The sequence below is a fragment of the Gopherus flavomarginatus genome, chromosome 1 (assembly GCF_025201925.1).
Source record: "Gopherus flavomarginatus isolate rGopFla2 chromosome 1, rGopFla2.mat.asm, whole genome shotgun sequence".
In the NCBI taxonomy this organism is placed as follows: Eukaryota; Metazoa; Chordata; order Testudines; family Testudinidae; genus Gopherus; species Gopherus flavomarginatus.
In genome coordinates this window covers 302,825,289-302,848,298 of record NC_066617.1, presented here as the reverse complement: position 1 = coordinate 302,848,298, position 23,010 = coordinate 302,825,289, and the positions used below count along the sequence as shown (strand labels likewise).

Sequence of the window (23,010 nt, the reverse complement as noted above, 5' to 3'; positions counted from 1 at the left end):
TTCAATGCAAATAGTTATTTTTGATTTCTGCGTTTTGACTTACTGTTGCTGATGGGGAAGGTTTGTGGAAACATTTTTCATTAGTACTTAATTACTGAACCAAGTAAAAACAGGTTCGTTTTCAGTAAGGTTGCAGAATGGCCATCCATTGTGTGGATTTGATCATCGATTGGTGCTCTTCTATCTGTCTGAAACCATGACAAATGTAGTGCTAACATTAGTGAAGGGAAACAGTAACAGAAGAAACTCTGATAATAAACAGTAAAAAGCTGATTTGAGACATTTTGTATTGCAGAGTAGATTTGAGTTTTGAACCAAACTGTGCTTTGTCTGCATGTAGCTCTTAACTATTTAAATAAACAAGTTTTCTCTGTAAAAGGGTTCTTCGAGTGGTTGCTCATGTGTATTCCACAGTAGGCGTGTGTGCTCGCCTCGTGCACCGGTGCCGGAAGTTTTTCCCCTTGCAATACCTGTAGAGGGGAATGCTCCCAGTACCCCCTGGAGTGGCACCTGCCTGGTGTAGTATAAAGGGAGCTCCGTGCTCCCCCTACCCTCAGTTCCTTCTTGTTGCCAGTGAAGGTGCGTTGGAACTGCTCTGCTCCAGCTTTGCTGTAGCTTGGCCCCAGAACTGTTCGTTTGTTCAGTGTTAGTACCTGTAATTAGTTAGCTGTTTAGTTTAGTTAGTTAATGAGCCAGGGCTGGGGCATCCTGAGGTTTAAGTCGTGCAAGCATTCTATGCCAAGAAGTTACCCGCACGCAGACTGTTTGTGCTGCTTCGGAGAAACCCATGTCAGCAAAAGGTGCAAGATTTGCTAATCGTTTAAGTCTCGGATCAAAAGAGAAAGGGACATTAGGCTCCGGGCCATCCTAATGGAGTCAGCACTGACCCCGACCCCAGCATGCCGTTCCATACCAGTACCCGGGATAGGGGCGTCGGTACGTGGCAATCCTCCGGTACCATCGACCAGTTGCCACTGCTCCCCATCCACGGGGCACGCCAGGGGGGCCAGGAAAACTCTCTCTTCACAGTGGCACCGAGGGAAATCTGGGACAGAGGCTAGGTCCATGTTGGGCAGTCCTCAATCCCCACCGGGCCCTAGGCCTCTGACTCAAGCTGAGCGGAGTGGCCTGGCCCCTTCGGAACAGGCCTTTCCAGATGTCCGGATGCCTTCCACGCCTGAAGCCCTCCAGGTCGCAGGTGAGGGATCATGTCGCGCTCCTCCTGTCCACGTGCACTGTCTTGGGCCTGTTGGTAAACAACACCAAGTCTACGTTAGTCCTGATCCAGCGTTTATCGGGGTGCCCCTGGATGCAGTGTCGGCCAGGGCCTCTCTCCTGCCAGACAGGTTCGAGACCCTGGAAAGTCTTATTGATTCGATCACATGGTTCCTGGTGACAACAGACAGGATTTGCTTGCAACTCTTGGGTCACATGTTGGAATGCACGTACATGGTCCATCACACCAGACTCAGGATGAGGCCCCTCCAGCTCTGGTTGGCCTTGAAGTTCTCCCAGGCCATGGACAGGATGGACAAGGTCCTCACTGTGCCGGACGCTGTGATTGCCTCCCTACGGTGGTGGTCCGCCCCAAAAAACGTGCTCCAAGGGGTCCTGTTCAGGGACAGGGCCCCATCGTTGGACCTGGTGTCTGATGCGTCGGACCTGCATTGGGGGGCCCATGTGGGGAATTTTCAGACCCAAGGCCTGTGGTCGGCTCGAGACTTGACCCTAAATATAAACATCAAGGAGCTCAGGGTGATGCGGCTGGCGTGTATGGCTTTCCACTCGCACCTGGAGGGCAAGGTAGTGAGGACAACATGGCCTCGATGTTCTATATCAACAGGCAAGGCGAGGCCCGATACTCTGCCCTCTGCCACGAAGCCCTCAGGTTGCGGGACTTCTGTATAGCTCACAACATCCACCTGAAGGCCTTCCACTTACTGGGCACCTGGAACGAGAGGGTGGATCGCTTGAGCAGGGACCTTTCCTCGCAAGATGAGTGGTCCCTCCACCCAAAAGTGGCCCACTGGCTCTTCCGAAGGTGGGAAACTCCCCAGGTCAACCTATTCGCAACTTGGCAGAACCAACGATGCCCCTGGTTCTGCTCCAGGAGGCGTCTGGGGAGCGGTGCTATCTGTGGTGCCTTTCTCCTGTCCTGGTCAGTCTGGCTTCTCTACACCATTTCCCTGTCCCCCTAGTCAGCAGAGTCCTGGAGAAGATAAAGTTGGACACGGCACAGGTCCTCCTGCTTGCCCTGGCATGTCCCAGGCAGCACTGGTACGGGACCCTCACAGGACTGGTGGTAGCTCCGCTGTGGCCGCTACCACTCTGCCCGGACCTGCTCTCACAGGACCAGGTCTGCCTCCTGCATCCCAACCTAGCGGCTCTTCAACTTACGATGTGGCTGCTCAGTGGTTAGGTGGAGAGGAAAAGATGTGCTCGGACCAGGTTCAGCGCATCCTCCTCAAAAGTAGATGGCCCTCCACTCGCTGCACTTGTTTGGCAAAGTGGTCCTGGTTTTGTAGGTGAGCGACAGACCAGGGCGTCTCCCCAGTGACCGCCCTGATCCAGTTTATCCTTGATTAATTCCTCCACTGAGGACTCAGGGTCTGGTGCCCTCGTTGGTCAGGGTGCACCTGGCAGCCATATTGGCCTTCCATCTGCTGGTGCAAGGGCACATGGTCTTTTCCCATGCTATGACTGGCCGGTTTCTTAAGGGTTTGGACCGTCTTTTTCAGTATTCTAGACCCCAAGTCCCAAAGTGGGACCTAAACCTGGTATTGGCTTGTCTCACGGAGCCCCCATTTGAACCTCTGGCGAGGTGCTCCTACTCTCACCTCTTGTGGAAGGTGGCCTTTCTGGTTGCAATCACGTCGGCCAGGTGAGTCTCAGAGCTCAGAGCCCTGACCTCCAATCCGCTGTACAAGGTCTTTCATAAGGACAAGGTCCAGCTCCACCCACACCCGTCGTTCCTCCTGAAAGTGGTCTCTGCCTACCACATGGGTCAGGACATTTTTCTACCGGTCCTGTGCCCCAAGCCCCATGCGTCTAGTGAGGAGCGCTGTCTCCACACGTTCAATGTGTGGCAGGCTCTGTCTTTCTACCTTGAGTGGACTAAGCCGTTCAGGAAGTCCTTGCAACTGTTAATCACCTCGGATGAGTGCGCGGGGGCCAGCTGATTTCCACCCAGCGACTTTCCAATCGGATCACTTCCTGCATCCGTTCCTCTTATGAGCTGGCGGGTGTCCCCCCGCCACCCATTGTGAGGGCACACTTGACTCAGATGCAGGCCTTGTCGGCTGCCTTCGTGGTCCACGTCCCCATCCAGGACATTTGTAGGGCTTTGGTTCACACGTTCACCTCACATTATGCTATCGTCTCCCAGACCAGGGAAGACTCTGGGTTCGGCAGGGCTGTCCTCCGTCCTGGGCTTTTGTCATACTGAGAAATTAGCGTGAAAAGGAATAAAATACTTCAGGCTTCCTCTACCTCAACATAGTTGCACCCCAGTGCAACTATGTTGAAATATCACTGGGTTTTTGTTTTTTTTTCCTCATGTGATATCCACCAAACCCTGGCAAATGCACAGCTTCAAGAACTGATTTAATTTCTAAAATGATTTAAGTGTTATAATTTTCTGACCTCTTTTTACACTCTTATGGATTACTTGAGGGGTAAGTGTTTGTTAGTTTTCACTGATAGCTGAGAGTAGACCAGATAATCGTACTTGTCATCTGCTTCAGGGCTTTACCCTCAAAGAAAATGCTTGCTGAAATATTTGTTACCATGCCTTCATTAGTTCAAAATGTGAAGGACATTCTCTCTAAGAAATATATTTGCATACTGAAAACTTAGTTATTAATCTAGTTGTCCTGGTCACCACTCAATTCTATATTTACTGTCATTTCAGAACAGATTAGAGAATGCAGCTCTGTCATACGTTTTCCCAAGACTGTGTTTCACAAAGGGCTCTGCCTTTGGATGCCATGGCGATAGGTGTATTAGAAGTAACAGAGATAGTAATGGCCAGCTGTTACAGGAAGAAATTGCCAAGAAATACAGCTATACTTTGTAGGATTGCATGCAGAAAAACAGTGAATTGTGCTTCAAAGCATCTGCTTGGGGAGGTGAAAAAAGAGTTCAGCACCCTTAGTTTAAATTCCAAAGCTCTCTTATAAATCTATTGTTATTCCTCAGTCATAATCTAATGTAGATTGCTACATTATGTGCACTTGAGGGATGTGATTTCTATAGGTATATCTTTGTTAGTTGAGTCTTAAATTGTATATTAAAATTATCTAGTGAGAATTATCTTTTAGATTCTAAATATCAGCTTGACTATTTTAGATTTTTCTTACCTATCTCTGTTGTAAGAATTAAAAAGAAAAAAATAACCATAATACCTGGAAATGTACTGTGTTTTTGTTCTGTTGCTGAAGACAGAGCCCCCAGTAGAGAGAGCACAAATCAACTAACCTAGTAGTTCTCAAACTGTGGGTCGTGACCCCCAAAGTGGATTGTGACCGAGTTTTAATGGGGTCACCAAAACTGGTGTTAAACTTGCTGGGGCCTGGGGCTTAAGCCTGAGCTCAGGGTTACAGGCCCCCAACCTGGGGCTGAAGTTCTTGGGGTTCAGCTTTGGCCTCTACATCTGAGGCAGTGGGCTCAGGCTTTGTCCCTTTACCCCTCCCCTGCCCTGGGCGGCAGGGCTCTTGCTTTGGTCTCCTCCCCCCAGGAAAGCAGGGCTTGGGCAGGCTCAGGCTTTGGTCCCCCCTCCTGGGGTCATTTAGTAATTTTTTTCAGAAGGGGGCGCGGTGCAATGAAGTTTGAGAACCCCTGACCTTCCACAAAGTGGAAGACACTTCAGCATAATTGGGTTCTGAGAATTATCTCACTGTGAGGTACAGTTGCCAACACTGTATTTCAGAAATATGGGACAGACCTCATATGTTCCAAATCTTGACTTGAGCCTCTGAGGTTGAGTACTTTCTCCTCTGCTCTTTTTAGGAATTCTCTGTCTTCAGCTCTGGGTGCTACACAGAACCAAGGGCCTCAGACGCTGGGCAGCTGCTATGACTTCTGTTCAAGTTCTGCACAGGTGCCTGGAGTTGTCAGAGGCTGAAGTTGGTAGTGTTTGCCTGCTGCAGTGCTGTGCACCTCTGGGAGGCTTGGTTGTAACTAGCTGGGGACACCATTCTAAATTTCAGTGGGAGGGGCAATTTTCAGCAGAGTGGGAGGGGCAACTTTCAGTAGGGTGGCAGGGCCAAATTTGAGTGACATTGCAAAAATGTGCATCTGGCAAGTTGCCAACCAGCAGCACTTGGCAAAGCGGAATACTGTTCTGTCTTGGAATCCAGGCGCAGGAGCAATGCTCTGTACCACTCTGGCAGCACTACACCCTAGTTGAAATACAGGATAAAAGGTGTCCTATACTGAGTAAGTAAGAGAGTGGCCACTTTTTATTTAAATAAGTTACATCCCCTAAAATATAGGATTGTTGGCATAAACCAAAAGAGCCTTGCCCTGGCCTAAGCAGTAACTAGGGAAGGTCCTCTCATTATTAAGCTCCCCCTACAACACACCCTGATCCTGTCTGCTAACAGTGGAGGAGTACTTGTGGCACCTTATAGACTAACGAATTTATTAGAGCATAAGCTTTTGTGGACTACAGCCCACTTAATCAGATGCATAGAATGGAACATATAGTGAGACGATATGTATACATAAAGAGAACATGAAAAGGTAGAAGTTGCCATACCAACTCTAAGAGGCTAATTAAGACGAGCTATTAATTAAGAACTCTACAACCATTCCAAACCTTATTCCTAGAATTTTGACTTCCTCGTCAGCAGAATCAGTTGTTAAAAGCAAATCCATATGTTTCTGTGGAAAGAACATTGTGGCCCAATTATGTGACCACTAAGGGAGACCAAAAAAGTATTACTCTCCCTTGTGAAATTGCTTCTGCAGATGTGCAGTGTAGGAGTTGCATGCTGTGCTTTGCAATCCTAGAATGGGCAACATGGGATGGATCGCTTGATGATTATCTGTTCTGTTCATTCCCTCTGGGGCACCTAGCATTGGCCACTGTTTGAAGACAGGATACTGGGCTAGAAGGACCTTTGGTCTGACCCAGTGTGGCTGTTCTTGTGTTCTTAATCATTCAAAACAGTTTAACAGTTGGGGAACCCATGCACATTGACTGTAGAACCAAATGTTCCAAACTACATTTATTAAAGGTCCACCTAACATCAGTTCTTCTCTTTCCATGAATGTAAGTGGTATTTGAGCCATCTTCTTTGTTTTGGTAGTTTTAAATATTTAGCTTTAGTGTTTAATATAGTTATTAAAAAGTAGAAAGGCTGTTTTATGTAAGGTTTTAAAGTAGCTGGATTCATGGCAAATAAAGAGAAGTAATCAGAAGGTAACTGCTGCATTTCATGTGGTAATACGTACAGCCTAGCATGCTTGCATATAATTCCTAGGAAAAAAGATTTCCCCTGAAACAGTACTCTGCCGTGCCAGCCTTTATGGTAAGAAGCTTTGATTCAGAGGACTCCTTTTCCAGATTAGTTCTTAGTTGACTGGGACCAAAACCACTCTTGCTGATTGGTCTCCTTCCTGCTCAAGGGTATGAGAGATAAAGACGGAAGATTTCAGAGAGAGGGAGGGAGGTGTTTCTTACACAAACTGAACATCACTAACACGTGGGACTCAAACTCTGATATGTTGGATAAGAGGAGAAAGGTCTGAAAAATGGGCACACATTGTTAAAGATGTGACTATTAGAATTCCTTTAGGTTTAGAGATTTGGACTTCCTTAGGTGAGGCTAGGGAGTCTGAAATCTGTGGAGTTTTTTTTGTGCAGTTTTGATTATGATCAACTCCTTTCAATTTTTGTAGCAAACTTTATTTTATTTAAATCATGTTAGGGCTGGGATTTATTTTCCTGGTAGTTCCCTATAGTCTGTTCCAAAGAGAGGTAAGTGATTTTCTGAGGTAATGAGATAATGATTGCTGAGGAGAACTTTTTGTCTGGATATCGCTTTGTTTCAGAGTCACTGGCCCAGATCAACAGGTACCATTATCAATAAGTTTATTTTCTAAACTGAACAATATTTGAGTAATTAAAATCACCTGATATGCAGCAGTTCTGACAACCTCTTCAGTCTTTTTATTATTTATTACTTCTGTGGGATATACCATAAATTATTCAAACACTGCAAAAGCACATGAGATCATGTAAAAATGGCACATTTTATAAGTAAGCCTGGTTGTTGTGATTCAGCAATACTTGCCGCTTGGGATTCTCTCCAAGCCTTAACCAGTAATTTGTGACTGAGAGGAACTTGAGGAAAAAAATCAGAAAGTATATTTCAAGTTATTTATGGGAGGAGTGCCACTTTTACTTTCTTGTTTGAATTTAACACATGATTAAACGGTTCTAGATTATTTTGGAAAGTATTTTCAGATCAGCTATAACTGTTTGCATATTGAATACATGCATTTCTAATTAATCTAATCTTCCTCAGGAAATGACTTTTTTTTGTAAAATAACTAATGTAAATGGCCCAGACACAGAGATTTGCAGATTTAAGTTTTAAGGATTATTCACAGTTAGGATACCTTGAAAGACAGCACAGAGTCCATATAAAATATTTTTTGACAGACAAGAGATGTGAAGTGAGACACAGGTATTCAAATATCGTCACTGGCACACAGGTTCATTGTATGTGTGTGTATTAACACACACATTTTGTTCTCTATATATGTTTTGCATGGTTTTTAAAATCTGTATTACCAACATCAGCCACCAGATGGCTACATTAGCTTAAAATTAAAAAAAAATCCCCCTCTCCATATATGCAATGAATAACCAAGAAGCATCTTGAATTAAATACGAATAAGACTTGTGAAATACATATTACTGTTGGCATGTTTAAAGCGTTTTTTTAGTTTTCTGTTACAAGTTAAACATTCACTTCAGAAAAAGTGCTAAAAAGGAACTTCATTTCTGATAATTGATTGGAGAGGTGCTTTTGGCAGTGATCAAACCTAACTGGAGTTACGAGTTACCCTGTAATTACTATGCATTCTCTTTAGAGTTACATAGTAGGTTTCCTACTACTTCTGTAGTAATTAAGTCACGTCAGCAGCATACATGATTGTATATTTTTGTTCCTTCCTCAGTTTTCACTGGCCTTTTTTTTTTTTTTTGATTGTCATATACATTAGTTGGTAAAATCAATCAAGTAATACAGGATGGTCTAACTTTTTCATAATGTGAGCTACATGTTAGGAAGATTACATTGTGGAGCTCTTCCTTTCTCATTCGCTATCCCACTTTTGACTATGTATGTAGCATTTGTGACAATTACAGTAATTGCCTACATAAGAATGTATTGTTAGGTAAGTAGTTATTTTCATCTTGAATGCACTTGCACTCAACTGACATAGCTCTCATTAACATGTATAGTGACGACTTAGCCAAATGTCAAAACCAGTACTCCATTCTCATTTTCTTTTATCTGTTAGCCACCGTAGACACAGTGGTCTATGCTCATCCTCTTGAAATGTTATACTCTGTTGGCTTCTCTGAGTCTCTTTCCTTGGTTCTCCTTGTACCTCTCAAGTCACCTTTCCAGTGTTGGATCCTCCTCATCCACCCTCCAGCTTTCTGTGGCTGTTCCACAGGACTCTGTCCTGGACCACCTTCTTGTCCTCCTCTACACCTTATCTCTGAGTAAGCTCATTGCAAACACAGATTCAACTACTATCTGTATGCTGATGACTCATGGATGTACCTCTCTGTTCCAGATGGGACTCTTTCTGTCCCAGTTAATATCTCTGCCTGTCTCTCTGATATCTCATAGAAGTCTAGCTGATAGCTCGAGCTCAGAATGGCTAAAAGAGATCTCTTAATGCAACTTCCCCACCCCACAGCCATCTTCTTTCTCGTCTCTGTGGGCAAGACAAGCATCATGCTTTTCATTCAGGCCTGTAACCTGGATGTTATCTTCAACTTGGACTTCCTTCTGGATCTTCACATCCAGGATGTATTTAAGTCTTGCCTATTCCTTCTATGTAACATCTCTAAGATATGTCCTTTTTTATAGATCCACTCTCACAGCTAAAATTCTTGTCGAAGATCTCATCATCTCCTGTCTTGATTACTGCAACATGCTTTTCTCTGGCCTTGACAAAAGCAGTCTTCCTCTATTCATATCTATTCAGAATGTTGCTGCAGAGATGATTTTCCTAGTCTGTGGTTTTGACCCAGTCACCTCTCTCTTTGCTTCCCTCCATTAGCTCCTTCTTTTTTCTATTATATTGAACATAAGCTTTATGTCTTCACTTTCAAGGCCCTTCAGTGCCTATCCTCATTCTGTCAATGACCTTTCATTCAGCATTAAAAGGTTGGATTTTTCTCTGGGCATGATTACACTGGAAACTTCAAAGCACTGTCTCAGGAATGCTCCTGCTGCAGTGCTTTGAAGTGTGAATATGGTCATGTGCGAGCGCTGGGAGAGAGGTCTCCCAGCACTCCTGGTAATCTACCTCCAAGCGGGGATTGCTTCCGAGCACTGGGAGCCTGTTTACACTAGCGCTTTAAAGCGCTCAGACTTGCTGCGCTCAGGGGGGTGATTTTTCACACCACTGAACCAGCAAGTTAGAGTGCTATAAAATTTAAGTGTAGACAAACACTCTGATCAGCCCATGACATCAGCTTTGAGTGTGCACTGTTATATATTCAAATAAACCTTTGCATGCTTCTCTATGTTGCCCTTTAAAGTTCCACAAAGCCACTTGATTACACTTCAGATCCCTCCTTAAAAATCTGTCCTTCGCCGTGATATCTAAAAAAAATAAAAAAAAAAGACAATTGTACAGCGTGTAGCTCAGTGGGTTCCTGGTCTGTGTGTAAGACTCCTAGGTACTATTATACTACTACTAATTAACAGCTTAAGTGTGGTATTCATTTTAGGGAAACAATCAGTCTCCTTTTGCTTTTCATTTAATCTCTAATCTGATTTATTCTGTTCTCTCCTCAGCTTGTGTTGCCTACTCTTTGGCTCCCCTGCATATTTATCACCTGGCAATGATTTCTAACGTCACACCCAAGGGGTAGGGGGAGATGGGAGGGTCGGTAGACTCATAGACTCATAGGTCAGAAGGGACCAATCTGATCATCTAGTCTGACCTCCTGCACAAGGCAGGCCACAGAACCCCACCCATCCAATTTTATACAACCCCTATCCCAGGACCGAGTTATTGAAATCCTCAAAAATGGTTTGAAGACCTCAAGCTGCAGAGACACCATCAGCAAGCGACCCGTGCCCCACGCTGCAGGGGAAGGCGAAAAACCTCCAGGGCACCTGCCAATCCGCCCTGGAGGAAAATTCCTTCCCGACCCCAAATATGGCGATCAGCTAAACCCTGAGCATGTGGGCAAGAGTCACCAGCCGGCACCTAAGAAGGAGTTCTCCGCAGCAACTCAGTACCCATCGCATGCAACATCTCCCTGCAGACCATTGAGCAGACCTGTCTGGTGGTAATTCAAGATCAATTGCCCAAATTAACGATCCTATCATAACATCCCCTCCATATACTTATCAAGCTTTGTCTTAAAGCCAGGAAAGTCTTTTGCCCCTACTACTTCCCTCGGAAGGCTATTCCAGAACTTCACTCCCCTAATGGTCAGAAACCTTCGTCTAATTTCAAGTCTAAACTTCCTAATATCCAGTTTATACCCATTCGTCCTCGTGGCTACATTAGTACTAAACTTAAATAATTCCTCTCCCTCCCTAATGTTAACCCCCTTGATATATTTATATAGGGCGAGCATATCCCCCCTCAGCCTTCTTTTGGCCAGGCTAAACAAGCCAAGCTCTTTGAGTCTCCTTTCATAAGGCAGTTTTTCCATTCCTCGGATCATCCTCGTAGCCCGTCTCTGAACCTGTTCCAGTTTGAATTCATCCTTCTTGAACATGGGACACCAGAACTGCACACAGTATTCCAGATGGGGTCTCACCAACGCCGTATACAACGGTACTAACACCTCCTTATCCTTGCAGGAAATACCCCGCCTGATGCATCCCAAAATCGCATTTGCTTTTTTAACAGCCGTATCACATTGGCGACTCATAGTCATCCTGCTATCAACCAGTACCCCAAGGTCCTTCTCTTCCTCCGTCGCTTCCAACTGATGCGCCCCCAACGTATATCCAAAATTCTTATTATTAATTCCTAAATGCATGACCTTGCACTTTTCACTATTGTATTTCATCCTATTTCTATTACTCCAGTTTACAAGGTGGTTCAGATCTTCTTGAATAGTATCCCTGTCCTTCTTCGGTAGTTGTCTGTAGTTTCAGTCCTGCTGCTGCCTCCATTCCCTTGAACAGCTCCTGCTTCCACTTCCTCTTGTATGCATGATTAGTCTCTAATGAAGCTGTTTTTGCTTGGAAGTCTTTAAGAAAACCCTGCATGACATTGGATACAAGAAGAAGCCAAGCCAATTTGATATGTCAACTCTGTGGTCCGCAAGAAAGTACTCTGCAGACCAGTTTGGGAACAGATGAAATAATGCATTTCAGGCATTTAGGAATGAAGTGCAACAGTTGTGCATATTCCATTTGCCAGTTATACATCCTATAACATAACCTGAATTATAAAAGATAGGTATTGATGATAGTTTATAAAAAAATCCTTTCATGATATAGGGCCTACAGGCATCAACTTGTGAAATAAAATAGTTAAAATATATTCTTCTGTCTAGATTACTTATTTGCTATATTTTTTATACACTTTGTATCTTTCCTACCTGGCTAGAATTGTAGCATCTATTACTTCTATTCAGGAGAGCACTAATGGCTTCTGTCTGCTGAAAGCAATACACATTGTAATATGGACAGCCTTATGTGCCTGAGAGAAAGATGTCAAGCACCTGCCTCCAAAACCAGTTCTTGACTGATGTAATGGGAGTAGCAGTGTTTTATCTAGAGGGGGTCGGCAGCCTCTGGCACGCGCTCGACAGGGTAAGCACCCTGATGGGCTGGGCCAGTTTGTTTACCTGTCGCATTGGCAGGTTCGGCCAGCTGCAGCTCCCACTGGCCACAGTTCGCCATCCCAGGCCAATGGGGGCGGCAGGAAGCTGCAGCCAGCGCATCCCTCGTCTGCGCCATTTTCTGCCTCCTCCATTGGCCTGGGACGGCAAACTGCGGCTAGTAAACAAACTGGCCCAGCCCGCCAGGGTGCTTTCACTGGCTAGCCACATGCCAGAGGTTGCTGACCCCTGATCTAGAGCCATGGTCCAAAATAGTTCTAGTTTATTAACCTTCTGGACATGCTGGTTTTGCCCGTTTGTTTGCTGTAGGTCTGAGGGAGATTCTTTCTGGAAAATCATAAATATCTACAGTATGTTTTCATTTGCTCATATACGCTAATTCAGTGAAGGTCATTGCATTTGTCTATTTATATAATTGAACTTTTAAACTTAAGGAATACTCTGAGCCAAGGATACACACTCCTTAATATTGAACGAGTGTATAAATCAAAACAAAAGTAAATTGGGCAATATTTAGCTTAATTTTACAATTCCGAGCTTTTGTATGATGATATTTTAATATATTTAAGTAGTACATGTGGGGTCGAAAGGGGTAATTTTAAATTGTTGGATACCAAATCATTTTATTTTAAAAATGACTAAAAAGATTTAGTTTAGAGAAACAGGAAATGGTAGGTCAGCTCTTATGAATTGTTTCTCTTGCTGCCGCTTCAGGGGTGTGACTCCCACTGCTTTAATCCCAGGTATTCTTTTACATATCTTTGAGGATGCCACAATTAAAGCCAAACAAAATAATAAATTATTAAGTAGGGCTATTTTATTATTAAAGCGAGGAGAAGAAAACATGAAACAAAACTGGCAGACCCCAAATGATAAACTGGTTACTTCTGTTAAAATCTCATCTTGGAGGGTGAATGTTCTTCATTTGATAAGTTGAGACCTAAGTATATGTTGTCCCAAATTTACTAAGGCCAGCTTAGTATCTCATAGGTACTTAAGCTGTTTGTAATTGAGCAAAATAATTTGTTTAAGGGCAGGAGGATCCAGTTGGCTATTAATAATAACCAGACAGTTTAGAACAGGGCAAAATAAGCTATCTTATGAAATCAAAGAAGATATTTAAATTAGTTACTTAGAAGAAGCCATTTAAAGAGCTGTTTTGAAACAGCTAATTACAAATATTAAGATTCTTAAAGATGATTAAATCCCACTATTTCTCTGTTCAACAGTGTTTAGCCCCTCTCTCCTTTCCAGAAATACATGGTGTAACCATTTGGTAATTTAAAGGAGAAACTATTAAGATATTAAGTTGCAACAGCATTCCATATCCCAATAAAATAATCACACACATTTTTAAATCAAATCTTTTGAAAGTGTCTTAGTTAACTTTCTTTTACCAATCCATGCTGAAGTCTTGGGAACAGTTGTTGGTTTGATTTCTTCTTGAATCTTCTCTGATTTTCTTAGCTGTCTGTGGTAGCTTGCTTTTAGAGATGAACAGGATAAGTGGATGCATGCTTGCTATTTAAATAGGTTAGCGTGTGTGTGTGTGAGCATGGTTATCAGGGAGCATGTTTGTATGAAGAGTGCTCACTAAAGAGGTTTTTTAAATATTCTTTTCCTTCCTTTGCCCATGAAGTTAGAGGAAAACAGTCCTCTTCCAGGGTTTTCTAGATTTAAGGATAGTTGCTGTCATTTTCTCTTTGGCTGATTAACTTCCATTGGGTTGTCCTTTGTCTCCCCTTCATCTTATGAACATGTAATTTGTTAATTCATATATGCATTAGGGTTGTCATTCTTTCTTGACATAATATTTCCTTTGTTTTTTTGATGGGAAATTCTCAGGACATCTTTAAAGTTAATTGTAACTTTTTCTTTTTATTCACTTCATTTCTGAGATATTCTGAGCTGGAAATTAATTTCTGTTTTCAAAATGTCCAAACACTCCAGTTCTTTACAGAAAGTTTTTTAGTTCTTTTTAAACAGTGTTCTAAAAAATTTAGTAATTCTTAAGAAGAGTCTTTAGCGTAAATAGTTATTAAAGAAATTGCTGATTCTTTATAACAGTTTTTGGAAAATGATTCTTGTCTTCCTGAGGTAGATGAGGGTAAAACCAGTAATTAATTCTCCATTAATATAAATATTCTGTACTTAAATGGCTTTTTACACTAGTAATTAGTTAAGGAAGATCATTATATTCCATGTTGGCGAATAAAGCATTTTACTATTTACACTGCAATGATATTAGGAATTATGAGGAGCTTTGTATTTAGCTAGCATATTTGCAAGTATGCATTTCACAAAGATGTTTGCCATTTCAGCATTTAGGAAATTAACGAAAGATTTAAAACATTTCCAACTACACATGTTTTTCCTAGGAGCTTTTCTTTGCAAAGAGAGGAAGGCTGGGCTTACTTTACCTCTAGGTTTTATGGTTTGATAAGAATCTCCAGTGTTAATTCTCCGTGAAATCCTTTTGATGAAATTGTGTTTACCAGTTACAGTCTTTACATTTAAAACTCCTATCAAACATTCTGTTTGAAACACCTATCATGACAACCAAGCATACATCCATTTTTCAGAACATAGTATAAAAGTAATTGGCACAGAAAATGTAAAGCAAGAAAAAGTTAAAAATGCAGCTCTTCTGATTTTATATAAACACCCTTAGGAGTAATAAATGTGGTTTTATGGCCAAGGAGGAGTTACCTCCCTGACATTTACTTGTCTCTGTTACACCAGAAAGCAGAAGCCTCCTGGAAATCTCTTTGGTTAATTTTATTTTTTTTAATAACAAAACTAATTAAAATATGCAGGTTTTCAAATATCTTGACTGTAACATACTTGTTGTGACAGGTTCGGTCACAGAGATCCCCTTGGGACTGTCACCTGATGTACTGAAATTACCTCTGAGCGCCTTTTCCCTGCCAGCTTGGAACTCCAGAACCCTGCCTTGTTGAGCCAGACTTGCTAGCCTGCTGCAACCCAGACACAGGTCTGGTCCACATCTCCAAAGCTGCAGACTTTAACTAAAATTGCTCAGCAGCTTACCTGTCTGCAGCACCCAGACACCCAGCTCCCAATAGGATTCAACCTCCAAATAAATCTGTTTTACTCTGTATAAAGCTTATACAGGGTAAATTCATAAATTGTTCGCCTTCTATATCACTGATAGGGAGATATGCACAGCTGTTTACTCCCCCAGGTATTAATCACTTACTCTGGGTTCATTAATAAACAAAAGTGATTTTATTAAGTATAAAAAGTAGGATTTAAGTTGTTTTGTTATTACTTGAAACCATGTAAGCCACTAAGCAAAACAAAGCAAAAACATGCAAGTCTAAGCCTAATACATTAAGAAATTGATTACAGGCACTATATCCCCTCCAGAGATGTTCCAATAAGCTTCTTTCACAGACTAGACTTCTTCCTAGTCTGGGCCCAGTCCTTTTCCCTGGTACAGTCCTTGTTAGTTCCAGCAGACATCTCATGTGGTAAGCTGGGGTTTTCTCACGACTGGCCTCCTTTGTCCTGCTCTATCCCCTTTTATAGCTTTGGTATGTGGTGGGAATCCTTTGTCTTTCTGGGTCTCTAACCCTCCTTCTAAATGGAAAGGTACCAGATTTAAGAAGGCTTTCAAGTAACTAAGGCCATTTACAACTGATTGTTTCTGGAGCACTGTTAATGGCCTCCACTTAATATGTTTACATCAGTGATACAAGTTTATATCTTATTCTCCTAACTCCAGATATAGAAATAATAGATGCAAACAAATAGGATGAACACACTTAGTAGATTACAAGCTTTCTAATGACACCATAGAAGAGGTATTTAGCGTGAAGCATATTCCAGTTATGTCATATTCATAAGCATATTTCCATAAAGCATATAGAGTGCAACATCACACCCTTCTCCTGAACTTATTGTCAGAGACTTGGATAGCATCCATGGTGGAGGCAGTACATTTAAAATTCCGGTTCAGCTCTGGTTATACCCTCATCCAGCATTATCAAACACTATAATGCTATTCATAGGAGTTCTTGCAAAGTTCTTGATTCTTGGTCCCCAGGTACCTGAAAATGTGTTGGAGTATAGTATTGCTAACAGAATGCAGATAGCAATATCTGTTAAAGTGTAGGTGTCTTGGCATTTAGCAACTAATGCCATGAAGCAGTGTGCCTCAGTTTCCCCTTCCACACAGCAGCATAGGCCTGTTATGCTTTTGCTGCTGTGCCAAGCTTCCAGCCTGTTTACAGGCATAAGCTGAAAAGCAAAATGCTTGTGGGATTGTCTTGTCACTATCCCTAGCATGTATAAAAGTTTTTTTCAAAAATCAGGCATGCCACACATCTTCAAAGCGTTTACCATTAATATTAACTCCTTTGTCTTGACCGATAGGTGAAGTAGCCAAAGACACAGATAACCAGCAAATTCATGGCAGACAGGCTCTGTTCACACAGTTTAGCTTGTTTAGTGTCTACTGCATTTCCCAGTTCCTTTGTGTACCATGGTAGGGGTTTAGAGACAGAGTCTTTTGTCTTTTTGGTGAAGGCTCTCTTAATTCAGGTATGTGTTGGGGTGTTAGCAAGGAAAGGGTGCAGTGCAACCATGTCTGCCCTCGGCCTCTCCCTCTGAATCTCTTTGTGTCATGCCCCACCCCCGCTTGTGAAACTTCCTAACTGCAATGTTTTTCTTCCTTCTGCCCTGAAGAGACAGTTTTGTCTCTTACAAGTGTAGCAGGAACAACATCCTTCAATGGAATGCTTTGGATTGATAAGATCCCCTCAGTGTCCCCACAGTCTGTTTCCAAAAGGTCAGCTGGGTAGACTCTCCCCTCCCCTCCTCTCTCCCTCCCCATGTCCCTTTGCACCCTAGAGCATGGCCTGTCCCCTGCTGACCTGCAGCTTTCTGGCAGTCAGCGGCTGGGAAGACCCCCTGTTACCAGAAGGATCATCCCCCTACCCCAAGGAGATGCGCAGGACAGGAGCTGGCTCTATCCACCCCCTCCTGCAGGGACCTGCCTTGAGCCCCAGGACTATAGGAACTGGTCTCAACCATCCCTGCCCCCAGCAGCCCATGTTCTACTGTTACAGAGCAATTAAAGAAACAATCTCCTAGTTCATCAGCAGCACATGTGACTTCACCCTCTCATCTGGGGCTTTCAGCGCAAGATTCCTTCTTGCTGCTAACAAACCCTGGGACAGATTCTGCCACATCAAAAAAGTCATTCCCCAGTAGAAATGGTGCAAAATTGTGTGCCACTGCTGCGACAGTCAGTTCAGTCTGCAAATCACCAGTTTCTGTGTGTACCTTAACTGAAGGTGCAAGGACTTTGTAACCTCCCACCAATTCTAATTCTGCCATTCTTCCTAATAACAAATCCTTCTCATGGATCAGGTCCCTCGGTCACAGAGATCGCCTTGGGACTGTCACTTAATAAATTACAGAAATCTCTGTACCAGTATCCCTCCAACCTTGGAGAACTTTGTCATTAAGCTTAACAGCATGCATATGCTCACTGCTTGGTTGTGTAGAAGCAACCTTTACAAATCCTGTGTGGTAAGAGGCAGTAGCCTGGGATACCCGTGTGCTCTGAGAAGCAGCAGTTTCATGTGTTACCTGGTGTTTGTTCCCACTCAGCCCAGGGCATTTTCTCCTCAGGTGCTCAGTGGAATTACAGTGTTGGCACTTTCTGGGCTCCTCTGCTTGTATAGGAGACTTGGGACGAATAACAGGGAAATGGGGAGGTGAATGCCCAGCGTCCTTTTCCTCAGGGGTAAAACAGTGATTCTGCTTTCCACCAATCCTGTACCCCTCTGCCATATTCATTATATGGTGGGCATAACTGTTCCCATCTGTGGATTTTTGGGGAAGTGAAGCCAGCTGCTGAAGAGTTCTGTCTCTTCCACTCCATTATAGCCAGTTCATGGTTCTGGGTCTCAGTTTGGGCCTGCATTTCTTTATCTTTTAATTCTAGGGCAGCTTTTTGTGCTTCAATCTGAGTCTGTTTCTGGGCCTCAGTTGCTTTGTCTTTTAACTCTCTCTCCTTCTTTCCTGCCTTTTTTCGTCAGCCTCCAGCTGCCTGAGTTCCAGGGCTTGCTGGTGCGCAGCTCTCTCCCTGGCAATTTATGCGTCAGTTTCCATTTGTCTTAATTCCATCTGCCTTTTGTGTTCATTTTCCTTCTCAGCAATCTGCAACCTGTGCAGTTCTAGCTACTTCTGAGCTTCACTTTTGCTCATTTTGCTTACTTTTCTGTCCCTATTTCCATTACCCAAAGTAAGCAAACAGAAAATAACAAACCAGTAACTCCTTTGTCTGTTCTTCAGCCACCACACTCAAAACTCTCTTAAAATCATTACCAGTGTCTCAAAGCAATCACCTATGCACATATCCTGCTGACTACGCCACTGTGACGGGTTCGGTCACAGAGATCGCCTTGGGACTGTCACTTAATAGATTACAAGCTTTGTAATGACACCATAGAAGGGGTATTTAGTGTGAAGCATATTCCAGTTATGTCATACTCATAAGCATATTTCCATAAAGCATATGGAGTGCAACCTCACACTTGTAAAGGCACAAACAAGTTTGTAATGACCTAATATTAAAAATGTTATAATAATTTGATTAAGATCATTTTTGTATCAATAATGAGGTCTTCCTCTCCACCAAAACCTTAAATTATAGGTGTATTTTGATATGCAGAAAAGATGTGGACATAGTTTGCTGTGATTAAATGGTGTGTCTGAGAGTTGTATGTGCTTCATGCTGGGAATACATTATAAAAATAACTTAAAAATTGACAGAGATCTGCAGTTACAGGGCTAGCAGATTTTTTTTTAATGGATTAGATTAAGACTAGTAAAGGAAAAGGTAGGCGTTCATATTTTAACAGGTGCTTTGCTGGAAGAAAGCTATTTGATACATTTTGCTCTTAATTTTTTTCAGTAATATTGCTTCATGTACTGAATTGACCTGATCCATGTAGGTTTTGCCTTTTCATTTCATTTTAAACACAGGAAAGGAAAACCTGAGGCTTTATATTTGAAGGATGCTATCTGTAGTATAAGCTTTTCTTATCTAGTTTGTTTCTGAATATTAGTTTTTCTAATGGTTTCTATAATGGTTATCTTTTCAGTTGATTTTTTAAACTTTACAATTACTGTTAAAATATAAAATCACTAACAATGTCAAGTGTATGTTTTAAAATCAGATCATTTAAAAAATATGTGCCCCTCATATAAGTTTCAGAAGCCAATGTTCAAGATTCAGTGTCTTGCTGTGTAAGCAGGTGATATTTTTTTCTATTATATTTGTGATAAAGGCAAGTAGATACTCCTTGCCTGGGGAACTCTCAACATAGAATTAAAAGTACTTTTCAGTTACAGTACTTTAAACCAAAAGATTTCAAAGCATTACTAAAATTGAGTAAAGGCTTATCCTCTGTGAGGTAGAATAGTATTATTATCCCTATTGTACCAATGGAGAAACTGAGCCCTGAAATTAGGGGTCTGACTTTTAAAGAGGCTGAGTGCCTGAGGTTAACTTAATAGGAGTTGCAGCTGCCTAGGACCTCTGAAAGTAAACCCACAAGTGACTTGCCCAGTGTCACAAAATGAGTACATAACATTACCTGGAACAGAGCCTGGAAGTCCTTACTTTCAGTCCTCTGCTTCAAAGCCATATTTCCTGTCCAATCCCAGTAGTGTTTAAGGTGGTTGTGATGTCATCAGTTTTTGAAAGGGCAATACAGAATTCTGAGCTCAAAAGTGAAGAAGGATCTGTTTTAAAATATTTAATTTACGAAAGGTGTGTAAACTCATTAAGTAGTTAAGTAAACAGATATTACAAATATATATTTTATTAGGGTTTTAGTTTGTTAATGGAGCTTTGCACTTTTAAGTTTTCACTATTTGGGTGGTGAGTTTTTATGTAATTAAGCACAAAAAACTCTGTTACTAGAATATTATTAAGCTTGAAAAATAAAGGGAATGCCAGAATTAAGGTTGACTGTACAATCTTAATTCGTCTCCCTTGTGCATGTGCATTATAATACAGTCTTTACACCATTACTAGGGCCCTACCAAATTCATGGTCCATTATGGTCAGTTTCACGGCCACAAGATTTGAAAATTTGTAAATTTCATGTTTTCAGATGTTTAAATCTGAAATTTCATGGTGTTGTAACTGTGGGGGTCCTGACCGAAAAAGGGATTGGAGGATAGGGGAGAGGGGGTTTGCAGATCTATTGTAGGAGGGTCATAGGATTGCATCCTCACTTCTGTGCTGCAATCAGAGCTGGACTCCAAAAACAGCAACTGCAGAGCTTCTTTCAGCCTCAGGAGGTTCTCAGGGGTGGAGGTGGGTCAGCTGTCACCTGTGCTGCTGGGAGCGTCCCTGCCAGGGGCTCCTATCTGCTAGTCCTGGCTGGCTTGGAAGGGACAACCAATGTTCCCTCTAATTTTTCCCGTCTATGTGCGGAATGAATTTTATGTGAATCAATATATTGGCTATGTGTGGTGGTGCTAGGGCAGAAGCAGAGGGTTTGGGGTGTGAGTAGTGCTGGTTCTGAGGTGGGGCCAGGGATGAGGGGTTTGGGATGCAGGCTGCCCTGGGGCTGTGGTGGAGAGAGAGGACCCTGAAAAGCAGCACCTTGTCTGGGGGAGTTCTCTCTCCCTGCTGCAGCAGCTCCAGGAGCGTTTGGCCCCACCGCAGCCCTGGGGCCGGGAGGGGGGTGTTTGGCCTCGCAGCAGCCTTGGGGTTGGGAGGTGGAGGTGTTTGGCAGCCCCACATACTCCAAGCTCCCCCATCTCACCCCACTGCTTTCACCAACCTCCTATTCCCACCTCACCGCCATCTTCCTGGCCCACCTTGGCCATGCCTTGAGTGCAATGTGCATACCTGTGCGGCTCTGCTAATTATGTGCGTGGCCCTTGGTGGCCCTTGGGTACCTCTCTCGGTTGCAAAAAGCTCTGCACCCCTTGTCATAAACAGATAGTTAAGGGTTAGTGTCTCTTTTACCTGTAAAGGGTTAACAAACAGGGAATCAAACACCTGACCAGGGGACCAATCAGGAGAGAAGATACTTTCAAATCTCAGTGGAGGGAAGCCTTTGTTTGTGTTTTTTGGGTTTGGCTTTGTTCTCTCTGGGTCCTGGAAGGGACTAGACATGCAACCAGGTTTCTTGCCAATCTCTCTGCTACAGTCTCGTATAGATTAAGAATAGTGAGTATTAAGGAACAGGCGGCTATAGTCTTTTTAGTTGGTTTTCTTTATTTGCAAAGGTGTATCTGGCTGGTAGAGTTTTAATGTGTATTTGGCTGGAAGTATTTTAAATTGTATTTCTGCTGGAGGAGGCTTTTTCTCCAGTTTCTATAAGCTGACAGACCCTGTAACTTTTACCATCTAAATTGCAGAGATAACTTTTACTCTTTTTCTTTCTTTTTATTAAAAGTTTTGCTTTTAAGACCTGTCTGATTTTTCCCCTTGTTGAGGCTCAAGGGAATTGAGTCTGTACTTAACAGGGAAGGGGAAGGGAGGGAAAAAGGGGGAATCCTTTTGTTTTAGATTCACGGAGCTTGAATCTGTTTTGCCTCTCTGGGTGAGGGAGAAAGGGGAGGAGGGGGGGGTGAAGGGACATTCCTCCCTGTTTTAAGATTCAAGGAGTTTGAATCACGGTAATCTTCCAGGGTAACCCAGGGAGGGAAATCCTAGGAGAGGCATGGGTGAGGGAAGGAGTTTACTTTCCTTGTGTTAAGATCCAGGGACTCTGGATCTTGGGGGTCCCCAGGGAAGGTTTTGGGGGGACCCGAGTGTATCAGGCACTGGAATTCCTGACTGGTGGCAGCTTATCAGATCCAAGCAGGTAATTAAACTTAGAGGAATTCATGCTGGTACCCCAACTTTTGGACTCTAAGGTTCAGATTGGGGAAAGATACTATGACACCCCTCCCTCCCATTTCTTGCCCCCATCGCTCTGCATCCACAGGGGGAGGGGTGACTGAATAGGGTGTACCCCCTTTCCAGATGCATTTATTAGCTTGTTTCAATAAAATAAAGAAAAAGTATGTGAACTTGACAGAGTTCATTGTTTGACACTTACAACAGCAAATAACACTCAGAGCTCAACTCCCTGATTGGTAGATTCGGGCATCTGAGACAGTTTTGTAGTGCAGTGATCTCAATTGGTAACATCACTTGAGAACCACAGCGTTAAGTTAACAAAAACTTTAAGCTGGGGGTTGGACTAAATGACCTTCCAACTCTAATTTTCTATGATTCTTCTGGGATCCTATGAAAAACAAGTGTGGAGGGAAAAAATGTTCTGGTTTCAAATGTCATTAATTGAATGTCAGCATGGAACATCCAGCAATCATGTCTTTCCTCATTCCCTGTCTCTGTGCTGAGAACACCTGTCCATGTTTAGACACTGCTGTCTCTGCATCCATGGAATTTGTTGTAATTGTCAGCGCCGAGCTAGACTTGCAAGATGGGGGATTCTGCCTTCCACTGAGTTCCAGAACTGTAGCAAAGACAAACTATTATTCTTCTTCGAGTGCTTGCTCATATCGATTCCAATTAGGTGTGTGCACGCTGCGTGCGCGCTCGTCGGAAGATTTTACCCTAGCAACACTCGGTGGGTCAGCTGGGTGCCCCCTGGAGTGACGCCGCTATGGCGCTGGATATATACTCCTGCCGATCCAACATGGGAGTCACCATGAGGCGTATTTCATGGCTCCAAGTGTCAGGCCTCCCACCAGAACTTCAGCATACGATATAGGACCTATCCTCCTCCCTTCCACCCCTCATCTATGTCCCTCTTCAGGGACCCCTCTCACAAGCAACTCCTCTTACAAGAGGTGCAGTCGCTCCTTGCCATGGGAGCCATAGAGGAGGTACCAAACAACGAAAGGGGCAAGGGGTTTTACTCCCGCTATTTCCT

The 23,010-nt window shown here is 43.1% G+C and overlaps 1 protein-coding gene across 2 annotated transcripts in view; it reads left to right on the top strand.

Moving 5' to 3' along the window:
- Positions 1–23,010, top strand: part of TDRD3 (tudor domain containing 3) — a 287,845-nt gene that overhangs the window by 100,413 nt on the left and 164,422 nt on the right. The gene's annotated exons all lie outside the window — the stretch shown is intronic.